Here is a 24,773-nt window from a genome sequence, read left to right on the forward strand (position 1 = left end):
TGTACCCTCTGATGCAGAAACTTATATTGAATATTATTAAATATTAAATATTAACCCTTAGTGGTCTGAGTCTGTTTTGTCCATTTTTCAGTCCTTTTGATTTTGCCTTTATATACTATATAAACAAATGTTTACTATACCCATGTTTGGGATCTTTTTTCAGCGCAACTTCATCTATATCATCTGCCTATTATTTTTTTCACTTCAACCTACTATAAAAACATAAAAGGACAGAAAACACACAAAAAATATATAAAATCCGATTTGAAAAATGTATATACTTTATTTATGGAAGTAAATCTGTATCATTAGATTTTGAATTATAAAAGCCATTGAATTTCTAGTGCTGAATTTTTGGTAAGTGGTAAATGGACTGAACTTATATGGTGCATTTCATGGTGCCCAAAGCGCTTTACAATTCCTCACATTTGCCCATTCACACACACATTCATACACCAGTGGGCGGCTGCTGCCATGCAAGGCGCTGTCTGGCCCCACTGGGAGCAATTTAGGGTTCAGTGTCTTGCCCAAGGACACTTCGACACATGGAGAGTCAGAGCCAGGATTCAAACCGCCGACCCTTATGTCATTGGACGACCCGCTCTACAAACTGAGCCACAGCCGAATTTTTGCACCTGAAGTTTTTAAATTCTAATTTATGAACAAAGTTGCATTCAGAGACAAACAATGCAGATACTTAAATTTAGTGCAAAAAAAATCCAGATAATTAATTTCATTGCAAAAAAAAATTCAGATACTTAATTTCAGCGCAAAAAAAAAAAAAAAAAAAAAATCAGCGCTAGAAATTCAATGGCTTTTATAAATCAAAATCTAATGACACAGATTTATTTCCATATTTATTGCATAAATAACACACGGATGCTTAACGAACCTTTTCAAAGACTTTAAAAGTGAATCTTGGTTCCAAATATTAGGTATATAAAATCAAAATTGTAATAAATTTAAACTATACTCAAATATTTGACATAAAAGCAGATCTTTACATAGGCGTTTTCTTCAGAAAAGTGCGGTAATCAAACACAGTTATCATGATAATTATAATTTAAACGGTAATACTAACTGTCTGCAATTTTACTGCGGTTTATGGTTATACCGGTAATCGTTACATCCCTACACTTTTACTTTCCTTGTGTTTGGACGGTGCTGAACTCATAAAGCTGCCTTTGTCTTCGGTTGGTTCATCCTCTGAACTGCAGCAGCAGCTGTGCTCTGGTATGTTCTTATGACAGTAAAGGCTTCTAAATTTTGTGCAGCTCTGAATCATGTCGATGGAATCTTTGACGGCAGCTGGTGTTGGAGTGTTTAGAGGCGCTCGCAGAACAAAAGTGAAAAAAAAAAAAAAACAACAGTCAGGTGTCAAAGTGCAGACAGATAAGGACGCAGCTGCATGTGGAGGAAAGAGGTTTGGAAAAGGAGAAATATGGGACTCATGTAACCCATAAAGACCCAGCGTTTCACCTGTGGCACTTGTATTCGGACTCATTCAGTCGAGTCTCTGCGTCTGAGATAAATAGACCGATAAAGGAACCAGAACCATGTCCATCATCCCAGTCCATTCCTGCTTTTCTTTTAACTGTTGTCAAAAATGGGTTTGTATGAGTTTATAACAAACACAAGCTTTGGTCACCAAAGTTCAACTGGTTAATTCAGCAGTCATCACACTGAACTCTGCAGGACTCAACCACATGGAAGAATTAACCATGTACAATAAGTACTGTACTGTAGGGAGGCCCAGAGGGGACAATAGGCCAAAAAATTATCCACTACAAGAAAAAAAATGGAGACTGTGATTTATTTAAAAAGAAGTATGTGCCCCTTAAATAAAAATACACTTGCATAAAATAAACTCCTAAATAAAATAAAAATAAATCTCCTAAAAAAAAAATTAATAAAAAATTAATTTATACAAAGAAATAAACTTGTGAGATTTTTGTTTAAAATAAAATAATCTCCTCAAATAAAATACTTATACAAAAAAAAGTGTCAAAATAAAATTGAGTAACATAAAAATGTATACATTTATCAAAAAAAGAGTGTTTGAAAATATAAAACTTCATATGCCAAAAAAAAAGAAAGCCCCTTCACTTTTTAAATAAGGTTTATCAAAAAAAAAAAGAAAGAAAGAAAGAAAAAAAACATCATCCACCTTTTCAGTTAAGGGGGCGCTGTTTACCCCAAAGGTCTCTACCTTTAAAATTAAGGCCACCACAAGAAATAAAAGCATAGGCTGAAAATGTTTAAGGCCTTCAGCTAATGTGGCTAATGCTAAGGAAGTAACCCAAAGGAAGTGGAGGTCGGTGCGCTAAAAATAAAGTTATTTTAAAAATATTTACATTAATATAGTTTTCAAAGCGATTAGATGATTAAATAAGGTTTCTGTGTCTGTTTAAAGTTAGGGTTTGTACTGGGTGTTAAATGGTTAAGAGTAGGGTAAGGGTATGGGGGGAGGGTAGTTTTCAGTGGTAAAGGGGCCTTGTGTGCACTGTGTGAAGGTTTATTGCTAAGCTAATGCTAACGCGAAAAGGTGACAGCAACTTTGTGAACTTTTTTGGAATTACACGCAATTGAAGCCATTTCAGTGTTTGTTGCTGCTGTGGCCGGAATTTAAAAAAAACCTGAGAGACGGTTTGGTTTAGGTTTGGGTTTGGTTTGTAAATAAATGGACTGTTTGTAAACAAATAGACTGTTTTGTAAACATATGGACTGTTTGTAAACAAATCGACTGTTTTGTCAACAAATGAACTGTTTGTAAACAGATGAAGTGTTTTGTAAATAAATTAAGTGTTTGTAAACAAATGGACTTTTTTTGTCAGCAAATGAACTGTTTGTAAACAAATGGACTGTTTTGTAAATAAATGGACTATTTTGTAAAAAAAAAGTGAACTGTTTGTAAACAAACGAGCTGTTTGTAAACAAACAAGCTGTTCATAAACAAATGGACTGTCTGTAAATAAATGGACTATTTTGTAAACAAATGAACTGTAAACAAATTGACTGTAAAACAAACAAGCTGTTTGTAAACAAATATACTGTTTGTAAACAAATGAATTGTAAACGAATGAACTGTTTGTAAACAAATGGAGTGTTTGTAAATAAATGGAACTGTTTGTAAAAAAGTGAACTGTTTGTAAATAAATGGACTGTTCGTAAATAAATGGACTGCTTGTAAACAAATGGAGTGTTTGTAAACAAATGGACTGTTTAATGTGACAAAAGTAGGTATTTTATTGTTATGTACATATGCTGTTGTCTATTAACAGAGAATACTGATAAATCAGTGGTCAAATCAGGCTGTTTGTAAACAAATGGACTGTTTGTTAACAAATGGAGTGTTTCTAAACAAATGGACTGCTTGTAAACAAATGGACTTTTGTAAACAAATGAACTGTTTGTCAACAAATGGACTGTTTGTAAATAAATAACTTTGTAAACAAATGGACCATTTGTAAACAAATGACTTTGTGTAAACAAATGGAGTGTTTGTAAACAAATGACTTTGTGTAAACAAATGGAGTGTTAGTAAACAGATGAATTGTTTGTAAACAAATGGAGTGTTAGTAAACAAATGGACTGTTTGTAAACAAATGGACTGTTTCTGGTGGAGTACACTTCGAAGGTGTTCACTGTGAGACAGAAGTGATTCCAGTGCATAATCACAGACAGACGAACAGATTCATCACACTGAGGTTTGACAGATCTGATGAAAAACTGGTGATGAAAGTCAAACACAGCTTTAATGAGCATCTACAGGATCAGTGAATGAAATACAGGAAAATACAAGATTTACACTGAAAAAATGCCAAATAAGGAGGACAAATTACAACCAATGGTGACAAATCACATCAGAAAAGTTAAATATAGATGTTGCGTGGGGCCATGACATCATGTGCTGTGTAACCCTGTTTGTGACTCCTTCAACCATTCGACACACCTGCTGATGATCAGATGAACCAGCCACCCTGATTGTCAGCCAGCCACAAAAGCCCGTCAGATGCAAACCCCCCCAGACCCAGACGCAGCAAACCACTCCAGACCCAGCTGAGCCTTAGGCTAGGAAGCTTCTTTCTTTTTGGTTGACATTTAAGTAATTTCTTTTAGTTTGGCCTGGGGTGGCCGGTGGTCAAACTTTTTATTTTAGATTGCGTTGAACAAGTTCTTTTCTGTTAGGGAGGGGGGGCAGCTTCTATGTCCCTATAGGGTGTGGCCTGCCTTCCCCCTCCATTTTATTTATTTTTGCCGGCACCTCCAGGTCTTTTTGGTTCATTGAGTTTATTTTCGGTATGTATTGCCTTTTGAGTTCATTATTTTTGTGAATGAATTCATTGCTAAGAATTGGGTGACTGTTGTTTAATTTGATTAATAAAACCCTTAAAGTCATTTAATTTCTATGGTGTCCTTTCTTTATGTTGGGGTCTCCGTTCCCTTTGAGCCGATTTACTTTCTTAGTAAAACACCTACAGTTTACAGGGTTCAGCCTCTGGGTTCAACACACACACGCACGCACACACACCAAGGTTATTATCGTTAACGAAAACGAACGAAATGACGAAAACTAAAATTGAAAAAAACATTTTCGTTAACTGAAATTAATAAAAACTCTAATTAAAAGAAAAAAACGATAACTAACTGAAACTGTATCGTGAGCTTACAAAACTAACTAAAACGTATACAAATTATGGATACAATTCCCTTCGTTTTTGTCTTTGTCAATGTCGGATTGATATGAAATTAATTTATTTCGCTCCAGCAGTTTTAGCTGGTGACACCATACGGCACTTCACAGTCTGTCATGTCTGGTCACTGGTGGTTTCCAGTCGTCTTCTGGTCCCCACTCTACCTGGAACATACAGACTAAAGCTGGGACACAGCAGCACAGTCCTGTCTGGGGTTTACTGTAGTGACACATGGGTCGGGTTTTTTTTGTTTTTTTTTGGCGTACTGTGTGTGTGCGTGAGTGACAGAGACAGAGCAGAGCTAAATGACAGCTTCAGACAAGACTAGCATCCAGGTTAAAACTGGAGAGTTTATCACCATGAAAAGGCCTTCCAAGCCCTGAACTGCACAGTTTAGAAGAGGAGAAAAGAGGAGGATGAAAACTAATCCAATTACAGAGGTATGGAACCTGTTAGAATGGTAAAAAACGTTTGATGTTACTAGCTACAGCTAGCTAAACTGAACTGAAGCAAAGTTGGCTAATAATGGAACTGCAGATGATTAAGAGATGAGAGATCTGCTAAGGTGTGGTTTACTGATGAGGAACTGGGTTATATATGTTTATAAGTGGTTTATATATGTTTCTGTCTGCTTCAACTGCTGGTTAGCTGGTTTATATATGTTTCTGTCTGCTTTAACTGCTGGTTAGCTGGTTTATATATGTTTCTATCTGCTTTAACTGCTGGTTAGCTGGTTTATAATATGTTCCTATCTGCTTTAACTGCTGGTTAGCTGGTTTATAATATGTTCCTATCTGCTTTAACTGCTGGTTAGCTGGTTTATAATAGGTTCCTATCTGCTTTAACTGCTGGTTAGCTGGTTTATAATAGGTTCCTATCTGCTTTAACTGCTGGTTAGCTGGTTTATATATGTTCCTATCTGCTTTAACTGCTGGTTAGCTGGTTTATATATGTTTCTATCTGGTTTAACTGCTGGCTGCTTTGTGCATCTCCTCTCATGCTTTGCACATCTTCGCATTGTTTCACGTAAGTGACGTTGTGTATGGATTGCACCCCCCCTCAACCTGCTATAGGGAATTTATACATTGTACGGTACATTGTGTCTCTGCTCAGTCCATGAGCCGCCCTAACCCGACCCCCAAATAAAGTGTCCAGGGTAACCCATATCCGCGCCTCACTAATTTCTTTGAATAGGATGATGAGGAAGATAAAATATAGGAAATAACTAAAACTAATACTAAAACTAAACTAAACTAAACTAAAACTAAGCATTCAGAAAAAAACGATAACTAATAAAAACTAACAAACCTGCTCTAAAAACTAATTAAAACTAACTGAATAAGAGAAAAAAAAGTCAAAACTAATTAAAACTAAACTATAATTAAAAATCCAAAACTATTATAACCTTGACACACACACAGACACACACACACACACACACACACACACACACACACAGTGATTAGTACCAACCATAAAGATGGAGACGTGTTAGATTTATACAGATATCCAGGTGTGTGTGTGTGTGTACACAGCTGACCGCTGCAGTTTGTCATACTTTTGTATTTTTGCTCAGTGAACAGACTACTGAAAACAGTAAGATCATTGGACCAATATTCTGTCAGATATTAGTAATTTTTAATACAATATCCTTATAATCATGTTGCTATGTCCAGAATGCTTTGGCGGTGACTGTTGGACAAATGTGGTACAACATGTACAAATACACAACAGTACTACTCAGTACTCAGCTGTTGAAAGATGTCGAAGGATGTCAAAGGATGTTGAAGGATGCTCAGGTCTGAATTGAGGTCTGTGAGTTTGGGGGGGGGGGGGTGTCTGGCACATTGTTTGTCTGTCCGTCTGTATGTGCAAAAAGTTTGCTGTGGACTGAAGGCTGAGGGTTTTCAAGTGTGTGCACGTTCTGTTTTTCTATTGTAATTGAGGTGTCCTTGAATGAAACCTGTGGTAAATAAAGATCCATTTGTGTTTGAACATCAGGGACGTGTGTGTGTGTTCTGCACATTCTAACCTTAACGCCATTCTATAATACTTAGAAGTCCAAGTTATGACCTCAGATACCTTTTATATATCGTTACAAAATAATTTTTAAAGTCTACTGTAGATTTAGTTGACTAAATTTTGTACGATATTTAGCCTCGGACACGAACAACCAATCACTGTCCCATTCCCACCTCTGAGCTGTTTTAGCTCAACCTGTGGACCTGCACTAACCCCTGCACCGCCCACAGAAAGGTCCCCGGATGGAGTGGAACCGTGGCGCTAACCCCTGCACCGCCCACAGAAAGGTCCCCGGATGGAGTGGAACCTTGACGCTAACCCCCACACTGCCCACAGAAAGGTCCCCGGTTGGAGTGGAACCTTGGCGCTAATCCCTGCACTGCCCACAGAAAGGTCCCCGGTTGGAGTGGAACCTTGGCGCTAACCCCTGCACCGCCTCAATGACAGGATGAACATTTACCGTCTGACATGTTGTCCTCAAACTGTCCACAATGAAATCCTAGTCAAAGGACCTTCAGGCCTTCCATCCCATCTCTTCTGATTTCAGATCGTACATCTATAGGGGAACCTTCAAACCCTTGATGGATGATGGGATGCCTTGGACCCCCAGTGTGTTCCACAGATGGTTCTACAGATGTCTGTGTGTGTTCTGTCTCACTTTGAATTCCTGTATATTTATATTTATTTAGGCCGTGTCTTTGAATGACTCCTTCACACTTTGCCGTGGGCACAGCTGCAAAGGACTCCGAGGATTAGTCCTGGATCGGATTTCGACCCATCAGCTCAGGAACAGTGTCCAAATAGCTGCTTTAATCCCCCGGCCGGGTCCGGTGGGAGGTCCCTTGGCATGTGACGGCCAACCAGCATCAGCACCAACAAACAGCCTGTGTGATGGTCTTAGAGCTGACGGCGACCTCACCTCTCTGTGTTCACATTCAGTCAGCACATGCCGACGCTTCAGCGCTCTGTATATTTAGTGACGGTGGCTTCGTTTGTTGTGTTGGGCGCTGAGGAGTCTGAAAATATATGTGTGGACACAGACAGTGAACGGTCACTATCTGAAAACCGCATCTTTAAAATGTTGGCCTTGTTTTCAGACGGTCCGTAGAGGTGTAGCAGTTTAAAGTTCAACAATCCACCAGGACAGGGGTGTCAAACTCATTTTAGTTCAGTTCCACATTCAGCCTAATCTGATCTAAAGTGGGCCAGACCAGTAAAATAATATAAATAATAAGATATGAACTTATAAATAATATCAACACCAAAGTTTACTCTATGTTTTTGAGTGAAAAAAGTTAAATTCTGTAATGAAAATGTTTACATCTATGAACTGTACTTGAACATAACATGAACAAATATGAACAACCTGAAAATTCTTAAGAAAAATAAGTGCAATTTTAACAATATTACGCCTCAGTTTATCATTTATACATGTGCATCACAACTTACAGATCACAGTGGATCTACAAATACACAAAATATTTACGAACAGGCAGAATATTGGTACAATTCTACATACATCTCTTAAGAAATTTCATATTGCTTATACTTGTTCAGGTTATTCACATTTTTTTGTACAATGATAGTCTGTAAATATAAACATTTTTGTGCAATTTTACTTTTTTACACTAAAAAAAAAAAATTGCGTTTTTTCAGTATTTTTAGGTTGTTATGATTGTATTTTACTGGTTCTGACCCACTTCAGATTGAATTGACCTACAATGATTTTCACATCCTTGATTGTTAATATCTTCATTATAACTTTTGCATTTCACAAATTCATCCGAGGGGCCAGACTGACCCTTTGGCAGGCCGATTTCGGCCCCCAGGCTGCATGTTTGACACATGTGCACCAGGAGGTTGAACCTTAAAGACCCAAACAGCCAATGACGACCAAACCCATCCACAGAAGGAACCGTTTAACTCCTGTTGATCCACTAATCCGATCAATCCATGTCAATAATTGGTGTAAAATAAAGTTCTTCATCTTTTCATGGTCATCAGATATGACCATATTTGGACGTTCAGAGGCTCCGTAGTTACCGTGGAAACACCGTCATCTTTTACAACAGGGCTGTCAATAGGGATGGGAATCGAGAACCGGTTCTTTGTGAGAACCGGATCCCAGTAGCTCGATTCCTTGGAATCGTTTGCCTGCCATTTTAACCATTCTGCTTATCGATTCCGCCTTCGTTGCACATGCGCAATGACATCACGTGTACGCTGCATTGTTTTGGTCAGAACATAACCAACATGGAGTTGAGGTAGAAACGGTCCAAACAGACCACACCAGGTCCAAACAGACCACACCAGGTCCACTTGAACACTGTCAGAGCTTCCATTTCTTCTAAAGGGTGGAATCCCTCCAATCTACTCAAACATTTGTCCACGTGGGATTCATTTGATTCGCTACTTTGTGGTGCTTGTGAATCTAGCGGCAGAGTGAACACCAGGCCGTCATCCTGGCCCTGTTCCGGTTCCAGTGTGGGCAACAAACGTCGTATCCTCTCAAATACAAGTCACTGAAGGTAGGGGAAAGGAAATGAGGTGCACAACAACGGGAGATGGGCCGAGTCGAACTGGTTCCACATAGTGGAAATGCAGCAATAGAGGAATTAGTTAAGAGTCTGTAGTTTCACTTTCACTGTACAACCCGCCCCCCCCGCCCAAGCCGGGCCCAGCATCACCTGTTATTATTATTTGTGCATACTGTATATGTTATATTTTCTGTGCAGATGGAAATATATAAGACAGTTAATGCAAACACACAGCTGCATTGTGGACCAACTGTGGGCGTGTCCGGGACCTGTGGTTGACCCCAGCTTCCAGTGCATTCCATTGGTCTAGACCATCAGTAATAAAAGCATCCATCACAGACTCCAACGGTTTAAACCACAGGACCGGTTTAATTATAGATAGGAGCCAAAAAGGATTAAAAACTGGACTAAACTGCAGAATGTATCTGTTTAACAAGTTTAAAGTCAGTATCTAATATAGTTTCTCTATATGTGGGTCTGTCCATGAAACTGGGTTTATTTTAGTATCTGTCACTGTTCCATCTGTTTAGAACCAATAATAAAAGGTAAATGTAGATATATTTACCCCAGGATGGACCTAATGATGACCTCAGAGAAATGAGCCATCCCATAATTAATGAATTTATAATCAAATATAATCAAATCCATAAATAGGACTCAAATATGTTCTCCAACAGTGATTCAGCAGTAAAACCCATGGAGTTGAATCAACGACAGAAGGTGGAGGTGCTTGTTTTTATGTTCAGTTAATGACATCTTTGCTGAAAAAGTCACTTTTTCTTCAGTTTTCTTTGTTGTAAAATAATAACCTTTGATTTTACTCTGAGTTTTCATGAACATCTACATGATCAGTGAATTAAATACAGGTTAAAAATCCCTGATCTGCACTGAAAAAATGCCAAATACAGACGATTATGTAATAATAAATGACTTAAGAGGGGCCATAAACGTACCCTGGGTCTTTAAGGGTTAAGGAGGAGAACAAACGGCTTCACATCTCATGGATTCAAGTACACAAAAACACACAAACACACACACAAAAAAAAACAGTCTGCAGCATCATCAACATGTGGAAAACCTGAACCGTGAAACATGCAGCTGCAAATGTTCTTCTCACATCAGCAAATATGGATAATAAAAACCAAAAACACTTCAAAAGCAGATCAAACATGTGACAGTCAGTGTGGATGGAACCAGTGTCAGAGTCTGTGCACGGCTGGAGTTCCCAGTCCACCTTTAGAATTCAAAGAAGCTGGAAGCCCCAGTCCACTTTAAGAGTTCAAAGAAGCTGGAGGTCCCAGTCCACCTTAAGAGTTCGAAGAAGATGAAAATCCACCACTTCGAACAGAACCAAACCCATATATTTATCCGACACAGGATCTGAATGGACCTGTTCATCTGGAAACTTTGGAAACCCGCTTTAAACAGACGTTCATTAAACAGTCCATCCCAGAACCGACACCATAAGTTCATCATTTACCACAGAGAGTCTGGAAACAGAGCCCAATATCAACCAGGTATGTTCAACAAAACACACAGCACACAAAACACATGTGTTAAATAGGTCCAACATGAACCGAACCAGTCTGGTGTTTTCAGATCCAACAGAACACAACGCAGCAAAAACACAGCTATGATGGAGTCAAATAAAAACACCTTAAACAAAAACACCTGAAATAAACACCCCTTAAATACACAGACCTTAAACAAAAACACCTTAAATACACAGACCTTAAATAAACTCACCTTAAATAAACACACCTTAAATAAACACACCTTAAATAAACACACCTTAAACAAACACACCTTAAATAAACTCACCTTAAACAAACTCACCTTAAACAAACTCATCTTAAATAAACTCACCTTAAAATAAACACACCTTAAATAAACTCACCTTAAAATAAACACACCTTAAAATAAACACACTATAAATAAACACACCTTAAATAAACTCACCTTAAACAAACTCACCTTAAATAAACTCACCTTAAATAAACACACCTTAAAATAAACACACTATAAATAAACACACCTTAAATAAACTCACCTTAAACAAACTCACCTTAAATAAACTCACCTTAAATAAACACACCTTAAAATAAACACACTATAAATAAACACACCTTAAATAAACTCACCTTAAACAAACTCACCTTAAATAAACTCACCTTAAATAAACACACCTTAAAATAAACACACTATAAATAAACACACTATAAATAAACACACCTTAAATAAACTCCACCTGTTCCAACCTGACAATTTATATTGAAAATAGGAACCAACTATCGATAACTTTTCAGGCCCTGATGAAAAATGACTCTGAACAGTGGAAATAAAGACACTGGAGTAAATAAATACATTTTCTTAAAATGTTGGAGTCACAAATTTTTTCCCAGTGTGACAAAGTAGACTTAAAAAGGTCTGAAAAAGTTTGACATGTAACTTGTAGGAACTCTGACAGTAGGACTGGTACTGGTGCAGTAGGACCAGTACTGGTGCAGTAGGACCGATACAGTAGGACCTGTACAGTAGGACTGGTGCTGGTGCTGTAGGATGGATACCAGTACAGTAGGACTGGTGCTGGTGCTGTAGGACTGATACCAGTACAGTCGGACCGATACCAGTACAGTAGGACCAGTACAGTAGGATTGGTGCTGGTGCTGTAGGACAGATACCAGTACAGTAGGACTGGTGCTGCAGAATGGATACCAGTACAGTAGGACTGGTGCAGTAGGACTGGTGCAGTAGGACTGGTACCGGTGCTATAGGACTGATACCAGTACAGTAGGACCAATAGCAGTACAGTAGGACCAGTGCAGTAGGACTGGTACTGGTACAGTAGGATCGGTACCGGTGCAGTAAGACTGGTACTGGTGCTGTAGGACTAGTGTAGTAGGACCTGTACCAGTAGAATAGGACCGATATCAGTACAGTAGGACCGGTGCAGTAGGACTGGTACCAGTAAAGAAGTACCAGTACAGTAGGACCGGTACCAGTTCAGTGGTACTGATGCAGTAGTACTGATGCAGCAGCAGTACTGATGCAGTTGTACTGATGCAGTTGTAGTGATGCAGTAGTACTAGTACAGTGGTGTTGTGTGCAGAGGTACGTACCTGTGGGAGGTAGAGCAGCTCCTAACACGGTGAAGACGACGTGTGTCCGTCTGTCCGTCACTCCCAGACCTGGTCCTGCTGTTATAGAGAAACCTGATCCTGTCAGCTCCTGATTGGCTGACAGATGACAGTGAGGCATGTGTGTGTGTGTGTGTGTGTGACCCTGCAGAAGGAGATGGATGAAATGGTGTGGATTGAAGAGGAGGCTCTGGTTTTGGAAAAGGAGCAGCTGAGAAGCCTGTGTTTCTAAATTTACCCATGAGGGCATTAGCCATCGCACTGGCATGTGGACAATGGAGGCAGACACTGAGTGTGTGTGTGTGTTTGAGTCCAGCTATAATAACTGAGCTGCTCCCACTCCCAGCTCTTATCACCATCATGTCACTGTCCCACAGGATGAAGGTCCAAAGCATCAGTTTCAACAGTCAAGGCTGAAAAAGTGCAAAACCTGAAGAGGAATTAGACAAAAAAAAAACCCTCACACATTATAAGTGATGGGGGGGTTCCAGGGGGTGGAGCCAAGCAAAATTAACATTATAAATGCATCAAATCACATCAAACTGAAAGAAAATGAAGATCAGTTGAATCTAGGACATTAACTGAAAAGTCGGTTTGTCGATGTGTCGACATCTGTGGCACAAGTCGACGTTACTTTGGAGGAGTCGACTACTCGTGTGTTATTCTCTCTCCCCCTTCCATCGCCCAACAGCATGTGAGCCGTCATTCAGCACATGTCGATACTCTCATCTCTTTACATGAAAACATGGAACACAGTGAGTGGTAGTGATGTGCGGATCAGCAGACCCGGGTCGGGTTGACGCAGGTCCAAAAAATGTCATTTTATTTGCGGGGCGGGTCAAAAAATTTTACAAAGTGGCTTAAAAAAGAAAAAGAAAAAAACCACGACCCACACATCACCATTGCAAGGCCAAGACTGAAGGAAGAAGACGACAGGGTAGGAACTAAACTGACTGAACTAGAAAAACTCTGGTCTCAGTAATGTTCTGTCAACCATGGAAGCACCACCGATACTGAAGAATACTGTGGACAGACAGTGTGTTTGGATTATTCTGTTCATTTATTTCATGAAGACAATGCACTCTTTTCTCTAAGATGCTGTGTGTCTTTTCTGCTGCAGTCTGAACCTTTTTCCCACTTTATGTTGTTTAGTTAAATGTAAAAGAAAATTCCAGGTGTTAGTCTACGTTTTATTTTGGTTCAATGTCTGAGAAGGACTGTTGATGCTTGTGTCTTAGTATTTTATTCTGCTCTGAACTGTACATTGTTAATGAATCATTCCACTCAAATCATTGGTGTTTACTCGTCTTTCAGAGAGGGGAAGCTCATTGTCGGCTTACATCAAAAAAATTGTCAAGTTAATTCAACATAAATTCAGTCCTCCGTTCCTTTTTAAGAAAATAGTCAGTGACCTTATTGTACCAAGTAGGCATCTTTTCCAGGGACTGGACCAGTGTCCTCTCAGTGGCCAGCAGAGCTCGGCAGCTTAGATGGTCTTGGCCCATTGTGTTGAAGGTGTAGGACTGGAGCCTTTTTAAACTAGAGAAGTTCCTTTCTACACCTGCCCATGGAGCTGCAATTGTTGCCACTAGTGACAACAGTTTGTATAACTGAGGCATTGGACTGCCAATTCCAGATCTTTTAGAAAAATCAAGAAATCACACAGTTTTCCCTGTTCCCCTGTAAGTCCTCATTCCAATACAGGACTTGAAGCTCAGACCGCAGTCTCCCTGAATCAAAATGTACACCATAACTTTTCAGAAGACTCTGGAATGCCTCTTCTGGAAACACATCTCTCATATCAGCAAACTTCCCTGGATTGACTAACTCTAACAACTGCAAACTTTCCAAATTTGAAAAACGCAAAGGAATCTGCTCTATGAGACTATTAAGGATGGCCATGTACAGACTTCTGTAGTGCTCCTGGGGATCCTGTAATTGGGAAGTACAATGAGTGTGTTTTATTTACAGTGCAAAAAATGAACAAGTCATTTCGTAGTGGTTTCTCTCTCCATTTCACAGCAGAATGCGTGATGGTATTAAACTGAACTCTGTCAAGTGAAGGAGTAGATCTCAAAATAGCTGTCAGTCAAACGGGATTCAGCCTTTCGACCGAACCTCCAATCAGCACGTGGAAGCTCAGCGTCCGGCCCGGCCGAGCTCCGCCCACAGCTCCATTCACCCCCAGAGACGCTGAGCATCCGGGGGCAGGACAACATGGAGGCATTTATCCAATTACCATCCAGCTTTTTTTTTTTTTTGGTACTTTATTTTTTATTGTTTTAATATAAAATACAAAACAAAAGAGAAACACGGTCACAGGTCACAGGTACATTCACACATTTACAGACTGTTTACTGTCCACAGATTGAATGAAAAAGTCCCATTTTTTCCAGTGCTTTACACCCTTATGTTGTTGTAGGTGGAGATTGTGTGTCATCATTTCCATTAAATGGATTTGGTTGACAATTTTTATCATCAAGGAAATTGAGGGAGGGTCCTTTTTAAGCCAGTATTTGGTGATGGCTTTTTTGCCTGCGGCAAGCAGTATTCTAAATAAATATATGTCTCTTTCCTGTAATTCCTCTGGGGGAATGCTAAAAAACAAAGTAGCCAATGACATATCAAAATGAACACCAAAAACTGAATACATCAACTCAATCATCTCTCCCCAAAAGCCAACAATACCAGGACAGGACCAGAATACATGTACTTGATCTGCCTCGAGTGAACCGCACTCCCTCCAGCAGGAAAAATGAACTCCAGAAGAATGTGATTTTCGTGCAGGTGTAATAAAGAAATGGACCAGACATTTCCAACAAAAATCCCTCCATGATAGTGAGTTTGTAGTACAGTTTTGAGACTTCCACACCTCTGACCATATCTCATTTGGTATTTCCTCTTGCAGGTCCCTCTCCCATTGTTTTTTTGCGTGAAAATATATCTCATTGTCTTTTGAATTCAAAGCTGTCTAAATTTTACCAGTGATGTTTTTGTTACTGGAACCTTTATAGGCTTCTACCAGTATTTGAATTAGGTGAGAGGGAGCCTGTGTCATAGAACATTGTATTTCCTTTACAAAGTAATCATGGAGTTGGAGATATCTGAAAAAATCATGTTTACCAAGTCCAAATTTGAGAGAAAGATTTTGAAAGCTGTCCATTTGTCCTTTTGAAAGTATCCTGCAGAAAGCAGTTAGACCATGTTTAGACCACTGTCTAAATCTGTAGTCATGTAGTGCAGGTTGGAAGTGCGGGTCACTCACAGGCCAGTTTAGGATCCTAATTTGTTTATGAAGACCAAATGTCTTGACCACTTGTAACCAAATTTTAATTGAGTTACATACACATAAATTGTCCAGCTGTAGGGCTGCTCTAGCGCAGTCCAGACAGCCAAGAATTGAAGGTAATGGAACTTCAGTGGAGGAAAACTCCGTGCCTTTTCATTTAGCCGTATAGGACTCACTACACCAAAGTACTAGTGATCTTACTTGGGCTGCGATCTAATAATGTTTAAGGCAAGGTAAAGCCATGCCTCCCCTGTCCCTCGGCAACTGTAAAACAGAGAGCTTTATCCGTGGTCTTTTTGTTCCCCAAACAAATCTAGAAATATGCTTGTCCCATTCTCTGAATTGTTTCAGTGGAACCTCTTCTGGTAGAGCCATGAATAAATATAATAATTTAGGAAGGATTACCATTTTAATTGACCTTATTCTATCACCGATGTCTAGGGGAAGCAAAGCCCATCTTTCCAAATCCTTGTATATTTTTTTTACTAATTTTTTCATAATTTGTAGCAAAGAGAGAGGTCAAGTCCCTTGGCAAGGACACACCTAAATATTGAATAAGGGATGAGTTCCAGTTAAATTTATATTTTTCAATTAAGTCTGGAGTGGGGATAAAATTAAATAAAAGGGCCTGCGTTTTATGCACATTAAGTGAGTATCCTGATAGAGATCCATACATTTTGAGGACATTCATAAGCAGGGGTACACCAAAACCTGGATTTTGTAATGTTACCAACACATCATCTGCATACAAACAAATTTTATATTCAACACCTCCTATAATAATACCGTGTAGCTTCTTCTCCTCTCTGATCATCTGGGCTAAGGGTTCAATGAACAAATTGAACAGGGTGGGGCTAAGAGGGCAGCCCTGCCTACAGCCTCTTTGTAGATTTATAGGGTTAGATAAGCCTCCATTTATTTTTATCATTGCAGTTGGATTTGAATATAGTGCCATTATGCATTTTATAAATTGATCTGAGAAGCCAAAACGACCCATTGCCTGATACAGGAAGTGCCAACTTACAGAGTCAAAGGCCTTCTCAGCATCTAAGCTGAGAAGGACTGCACTGGAATTTGTCTTTGTTATATAGTCAATAGTATGAATAGCCCTACGTATGTTATTGTGTGTTTGGCGTTCTTTAACAAACCCTGTTACCATCAAGCTTTGAGGCAACGAAAAAAACTGTTCCACTCAGTCCCATTGAAGTGCATGGACGCTGAGCGTCTACAGGCAAATGCACTGAGCAGAGACTAAATGAGAAAACAGCGACACTGGAATGGATGAGAAGTGAACAACATCAAGTTCGATGATTTGTGATAAAGCTGATTCTGAACAAACTTGTCTGTGAGATGAACGTGTTCTAACACATTTGTAGTCAATAAAATGTCAACACAACCGTACAGATTTGACCATTTAATTTTGGTAATTTCAGGGGAAGCTGAGCTTCCCTTGCAGTCTATGAGAAATCGCCTCTGATTCAAATCCTTGAACATTCGACCCAACAGGATCCAGTCCAGGTTTAGGTCTATGTTTGATCCCTGTGTGTGATTCCCTCAGTCAGTGTGTGTGTTCAAACAGATTTCATATTCAGTCCTTTCACGTCCATGGTTCCATCTGTTCAATCACACATTCAGACCTTCTGTGGCTGAACACTGGTTTTTCACACAAATACTGTTGAATAGACAGGGCTGTGTTCAGGGTTAGACTGGAGTTTAGGTCAGGATTAACCCACAAAGACACAGTAGTCTCTTTTCCATCGGACATCTGCACAAAACTTCACCCATATTTACAAAATGTCGATAAAACAGAAGTGCGTAATGTTGGTTTTTCCATTAAATCACAAATGCAATGATTTGTTTATTTATTATCGCGAGATGACATGAGAAGTCATTCCATGAACATAAACATGAATATGGTGTTTATTTACAGATATATTCTTTATTATTATTATATATTCCCCCTCTATCTCCCACTAAATTCTAAAATGTTTGGGTTTCCTGGTGTGTCCACACATGCACACACATTTCTTCTTCTCCTTCTCTTGTTGTAACATACATCAACATTCGTTTTTTTTATTCACCTGACTCTAGTTGCAAAAAAAGGTCTTTCCATTGCAGTTTTGTGTGATATACCATTTGCGCTACGCCCGAAAAACCACCTCTTCTCAGTGCAAAAACTTTTAATTGAAAAATTACAGTTTTGCTGAAATTGTCGTTGTAGAAGCCTATAACACAATAACGGCCAATAATATAATAAATTTGCCATTTTTAAAATGTAATAGGCCAATAACATAATAACTGGCCAATAACATACTAAAAGTCCTGAACTGATAATGTAATAACTTTTGGCCAATAACATTATAACTTATTACATTATTGGCTAGTTATTATGTTGTTGTCCTGGTAAAAAAAAAATTCTTTACAAATGTAATAACTGAGCCAATAACGTAATAATATATGAATATCACTGTATTTCAGTTTCATTTATTATATAGAACTGTGATAAAATCTCCCTCTCTCTCTCTCTCTCTCTTTCCAAGCCAACAACGGAATAACTTTTGGTCAATAATGTAATTACGTTATTGACCAAAAGTTATTATGTTGTCGGTTCAGGACTTTTATTACATTACCAGCCTATTACATTTTGAAAATGGCAAATTTATGACGTTATTGGTTGTTATTACGTTATCGGCTGTTATTACGTTATCAGTCATTATTACGTTATCGGTCATTATTACGTTATTGGTCGTTATTACATTTTTGGTCATTATTATGTTATCGGTCGTTATTACATTATTGGTCGTTATTACTTTATTGGTCGTTATTACGTTATCGGCTGTTATTACATTATCGGTCGTTATTACATTATTGGCTTCTACAGTTGTTTTTCCATTTGGTAAATTTTTATGCGCAGGTTATATTCGCACAATTTGAGGCTCAATGGAAAAGAGGCTAGTGTTCCTTTTACAGCTGTTCACTAAGGTACTGTTTTCTGTATTGAACCTTTCTTAAGCAGTTTATCCCCATTTATTCTAATATTATCCTCTGTATTTTGAGTTTCTTTAATAAAAATCAGGTATTTTCCCAAATTTAATTCACTGATCATGTAGATGTTCATTAAAGCTCAGATTAAAGTTGATGATTTTATGATTTTATTTTAGAAAAAATAGGTACAAATGAGCTCCTGACACTTTAATACAGTCCAACCGGTTTCTCATCAGTATTTAAACTGACCTTCAACCTTCTGACAAACACCCTCATTATGACTCCGGCCCCTGAAGGAGAGGAAAGGGCTGTTGTTTTTGTTTGTTTGTTTGTTTGTTTGTTTACACTTTAGCAGCTAAACTATTGGTTGAATTCAGACCTAATTGGGTTTATAGATTACCACTGACCCAGAATAGATGTGATTACATTTTGGTAAAAGTAGTTCAAAATTCAAAATTTTGTTATGAATTAAAAAAAAAAAAAATCTCCACTTACTTATAATGGATGAAATTTCAAATGTCTATGAAAACATCCATTTTGTTTCACTTTATTTCAAACTTGTCTTTTTTAATTATTATTTGAACGCTATATATACATAGTAGTAGACATCAAAAAAGGATAGAAAAATTCACAATATATTTTACATTTCAAATATATAGAAACACATGTAAATAATTTTTTTTTTTTTTTTAAATGCTCGATGTATAAATAGAGATTATACAAATTAAATAAGACTATACACTTGACTTTTTTTTTTTTTTGCTTTAGAATTTATAATGTTCTTTAAATTGTCTAAATAATTGGAGATAAGGGCTTTAAAAATAATAATGTTTGGATGCTGGTGTGCAGATTTAGTGCAATGAATGTGAAATTTGACAAAAATAACTAAAAGGTTGATAATATATCTTCCCTTCACTCTTTCCTTTTTTTTAATGAACAATGAACAATTGAACAGTATATATAAATAAAAGTATACATTAAAAAAGGATAGAAAAATTCACATTTCATAATATATTTTACATTTCAAATATATAGAAACACATGTAAGTTATACACACACACACACACACACACACACACACACACACACACACACACATATATATATGTATACCGGTATATAAAATTAAGTGCTCGAGGCATAAAATAGAAATTATACAAATTAAATTAGATTATACATTTGACATAGTTTTTATTTTATTTTATTTGCTTTAGAATTTATGATGTTCTTTAAATTGTCTAAATAACTGGAGAAATGGGCTTTAAAAACAACAATGTTTGGACGCTGGTGTGCAGATTTAGTGCAATGCATGTCAAACTTGTCACATATATAGAGGCAGTTGATATGACATCATCACACACATAGACATGATGACATCAGCTGGATCCACGACCAAATAAGATACAATACATATGGGAGGTGGGACTGGAACCACCTGTTTATGTTACAAATAAGGTAAAAAAAAACATACAAACAATATAATAACAGTAGATTGACATAACATCCTTATTATCAACTGTAGGAGGCCAAAACCTTTACTTACAAACAGGTTGAAGTTCAATGATGAATAAAAGAAAATAATAATTTCATTTTTTTAACTGTATTCATTTATTACCTGATTTTTCCTTTTTTTCCATCTGCCCACCACATGCAGAACCCTCTGGTGGAAAAGAGTCATGACACAACCAAGGTTATTATTGTTAACGAAAACTAATGAAATGAGGAAAACTAGAATTCGAACTAAATTTCGTTACCTGAAATAAATAAAAACTATAATTAAAAGAAAAAAAATGATAACTAACTGAAACTGTATTGCGTGTTTACAAAACTAACTAAAACGGATAAAAATTATGGATACAATTCCCTTCGTTTTCGTCTTTGTCAATGTCAGATTGATATGAAATCGATTTATTTCGCTCTAGCAATTTTCTCTGCTGTCACCATACCACACTTGACGGTCCGTCATTTGTGGTTTCCAGTCGTCTTCTGGTCCCCACTCTATCTGGAAGCATGCAGACTAAAGTTGGGAGAAAGCAGCAGAGTCCTGTCTGGGATTTATTGGAATACGACGGAGAAGAAGAGAAAAGATACGACAAAACTAAAATTAATACTAAAACTAAACTAAAACTAAGCATTTGGAAAAAAATGAAAACTAATAAAAACTAGCAAACCTGCTCTAAAAACGCATTAAAACGAACTGAATTAGAGAAAAAAAAAAGTCAAAACAAAACTAAACTACAATGAAAAATCCAAAACTATTAGAACCTTGGACACAGCCTTCTATTGTAGCTGAACCCAGTCCACTGCCCCCCCTCCCTCCCTCGTCCACCAGCGGTGTGGATGTGAGGGGCGTCTGAGGCTCCTGGGTGTGAACGCTGTCACCGAGGACCTCTGCTGGTCAGTGTATGATGTCACTGCAAGACAAGGCAAAGCACAGAACAGTCATGAAGTTGGGGGTCCGTCCTTCAGACACCACAGAGAGCAGGTCCATGGAAACACAGGAGCTGAACAGACTGAGACCCTCATGAATTAATACAGAAACAGAACCAGGGCTCCTGGAGTCCAACAGCAGATTTAAAGACATTCATTAACATTTGTCTGACCTTGTTAGAGGAAGGAGAGGGGATTTAGTGAGAATATGGTCACCTTTAACCCTTTCATGCATAGTGGTCACTACAGTGGACAGCTGTTCTCTTATTATTCCCTCCGCCAAGGAGGTTATGTTTTTGCCAGGGTTTGTTTGTTTGTCTGTCTGTTTGTTTGTTTGTTTGTCTGTCTGTCCGTTAGTGTGCAACATAACTCAAAAAGTTATGGACAGATTTGGATGAAATTTTCAGGGTTTGTTGGAAATGGGATAAGGAAGAAATGATTAAATTTTGGTGGTGATCGGGGGTGGGGGGGGCCCACGGGGGGGGGGGGGGGCACTGATCGTTAGTGTGCAACATAACTCAAAAAGTTATGGACAGATTTGGATGAAATTTTCAGGGTTTGTTGGAAGTGGGATAAGGAAGAAATGATTAAATTTTGGTGATGATCGGGGGTGGGGGGGCCCCATGGGGGGGGCCACTGATCAGCCTTGGCGGAGGTCTGCGCTCTCCGAGTGCTTCTAGTATATTCATGGATTTTGTTGTTTTAGTTCCATATCAGCCAACACAGTGGATGCTCTCACTGCAAAAATCTAAATCTTACCAAGTGTATTTTTCTCATTTCTAGTCCAAATATCTCATCACACTTAAAATCAGACAGAATCACCTAAAGAGGAACTTTTCAGTGAGATAGAGGAACTGATTTATAGACAACAGATCGGCAAAATCTGATTTCAAGTTTAAAAAAAAAAAAAAAAAAAAAAAAAATTACTCTTTAGGTGATTATGTCTTATTTTAGTTGTGATGAGATATTTTGACTAGAAATGAGAAAAATACACTTGGTAAGATTTAGATTTTTGCAGTACATGCATCGTCCCATATACTGGAATTCCTACTGTTACTGTAACTTTACTGTTCTTGATAAACCTGATCTGCACTGACATGTTTAAGTGTAAATCAATTGCTAGTTATTGTCATTAAACTGTAATTAACAGGGTTTTTTTTTTTTTAACTTTTTTTTTTTTTTTTGCATATTATCTCCATGAAGTGAGTAATGACTAGTGTTTGTGTATGTTAAAATGTGAGAAAACATCAGATTATCTGCATTAAAAATGTTTTCATTTCATAGTTTTCACACAGTTTATCAGTAAATACATTTCTTTGCTTGAAAAATGTAAAGCATGGCATCCAGCTGAGTGGACATTTTTGCAACTCCGTGAAAAATGAGTTCATAAAAACAACTTCTATTGCATTGTTTTTTTTAATGCCTCGAGGAATAAAAACACACAAGAAAAAAAATCTTGATTACGGCTCTCACAGTTCATGCATCAAAGGGTTAACTGAGTTTCTCAGATGTTATGAGACCAATTAATTTTGACAATGGTGCTGATTTATGGAGCTGTATGCTGTTTATTTATGCTTATTTTAATTTTATTTACTTAATTTCTCTTTCATTTATTTATTTGGGGGGAATATGTTGCTAATTGTTTGCTTTATGTTGAGAATATTGTTAATTATTGTGTAATATAAAGTTCAATAAAGATATTTGTAACCCAGGTCTCCTAAGCAATTTTGACATTATTTATTCTTATAGAATTTCCAAAATGAATGAAAAATGCAACTTGAAGGAACTGGAAGTATTGTGATTGTGTTTATTTATCTATTTTATTTTTTGTGTGTGCCTGCATTACCTGTGCACCCAGAAACAGTCATGGTATCGTGAGATTAGAGCGCCAATCAGAGCAGAGCTGAGGCATCAAACGATAGTAGTGGCTGTTGTTCCAAAAACTGCATCGCCAGCAGCTGCCGAAAACAGCTCCCCCTTCCTAAATCAGCCATAAAGAGCACAAAGTGCACCAAATTCACCCTGTCACACCAGAAGAACTCCAAATGTGAGCCGCTAAAGTCATTTCACTCCTTTAGCTTCACAAGCTAATTCTGATGGGGGATGCAGTTTTTGGCAGTACCCGGTGCCGAATTCTGCTAACTGCATCCCCAGCCGTAGGTGAAGCACTTTTCGGCACTATCTGTTTATATTGTTATATATTTTGTGTGTTGTGTAGCTAAGATTTAACTTCAGAAAGTTTTACATACCTTACAGTTGCACATTCTTTAATATTAAACAGACAAAAAACAGAACTGCATTATTATCCTCTTCATGGCTGACTTAGGAAGGGGGAGCAGTTTTCGGCAGGGAGTAGAATTCGGCACCACATTGGCAACAGGTAGAGGAAGTAAGAGAGAGAGGATGGTAGAGTGAGCTGTGGTGTGGACGGCAAACATGGAGTCAGAGAGCTGGTAAATACTCACCTGTTTAACCACCTATCTGCACCACATTTATATCCCTGGACAGTTCAATGTATAGATGTGTTTTCCGCTACAGTTATAGAGGACTATTGAGGATGAGAGAGAGGGAAAAGAAAGGAGAAGTGAACTGAACTCCTGAATTGGTGAGTTGTATTGCTGTTGCCGTTAGCCTGTTGCTATTGTCCTTTGTATTTCAGTGCACTACTCTGATTGCTGCTGCTGTATGATGCCTAACGTGTGTATATGTCTGTAAAATGCATGGACTTGGTGTATTTAACTGCGCCACGCTCACTGATTAGCTGACGCTAGTTAGCGCTTTGCATTAGCGCTAGGTGTTAGCGCTTAGCCTTCATGGTAGCTTCGTAGCTGCTAGCATTAGCATGCTAAGCCGGAAGGGCTATCCGTAATCGATAAAACCTGTTCAATGTTCATTATGGACAAAAATGACCATGCATTTGAGATATTAATAAAGTTTTGTATATTTAAAGTGTTTTTTATTCACACCAGCCCAAAAGGTCCGAACCAAGGGACCAAACAAGGCAGGAGTGAATACAGCCTAAACATTTGCTGATCCAACCACAAAGTTCTTCACTTCACCGTCTGACCGCCCCCCCCCCACACACACACACCATTATAATAGTTTTGGATTTTTCATTATAGTTTAGTTTTATTTAGTTTTGACTTTTTCTCTCTAATTCAATTCGTTTTAATTCGTTTTTAGAGCAGGTTTGCTAGTTTTTATTAGTTTTCATTTTTTTCTAAATGCTTATTATTAGTTTAGCTTTAGTATTAATTTTAGTTTTGTCATATCTTTTCTCTTCTTCTCCATCATATTCAAATAAATCCCAGACAGGACTCTGCTGCTTTCTCCCAACTTTAGTCTCTATGTTTCCAGGTAGAGTGGGGACCAGAAGACGACTGGAAACCAGAAGTGACGGACCGTCAAGTGTCGTATGATGACAGCAGAGAAAATTGCCCAAGCAAAATAAATCGATTTTGTGTCAATCTGACGTTGACAAAGACGAAAATGAAGGGAATTTTGCCCATAATTTTTATCTGTTTTGGTTAGTTTTGTAAACACACAATACAGTTTTAGTTAGTTATCTTTTTTTTCCTTTTAATTACAGTTTTTATATATATTATAGTTTATATATATTATAGTTTTTTATTTCAGATAATGAAAATTATTTTTTCAATTCTAGTTTTCATCATTTCA

General features: G+C 37.9%; 1 pseudogene; it reads right to left on the reverse strand.

Annotated features, from left to right (window-relative positions):
• Nucleotides 1–12,526, reverse strand: part of LOC115413051 (troponin T, fast skeletal muscle isoforms-like) — a 34,434-nt pseudogene extending 21,908 nt beyond the window's left edge.
• Between the last annotated feature and the right edge of the window lie 12,247 nt (nt 12,527–24,773).

Source organism: Sphaeramia orbicularis, chromosome 3 (genome assembly GCF_902148855.1).
Source record: "Sphaeramia orbicularis chromosome 3, fSphaOr1.1, whole genome shotgun sequence".
Lineage (NCBI taxonomy): Eukaryota > Metazoa > Chordata > Actinopteri > Kurtiformes > Apogonidae > Sphaeramia > Sphaeramia orbicularis.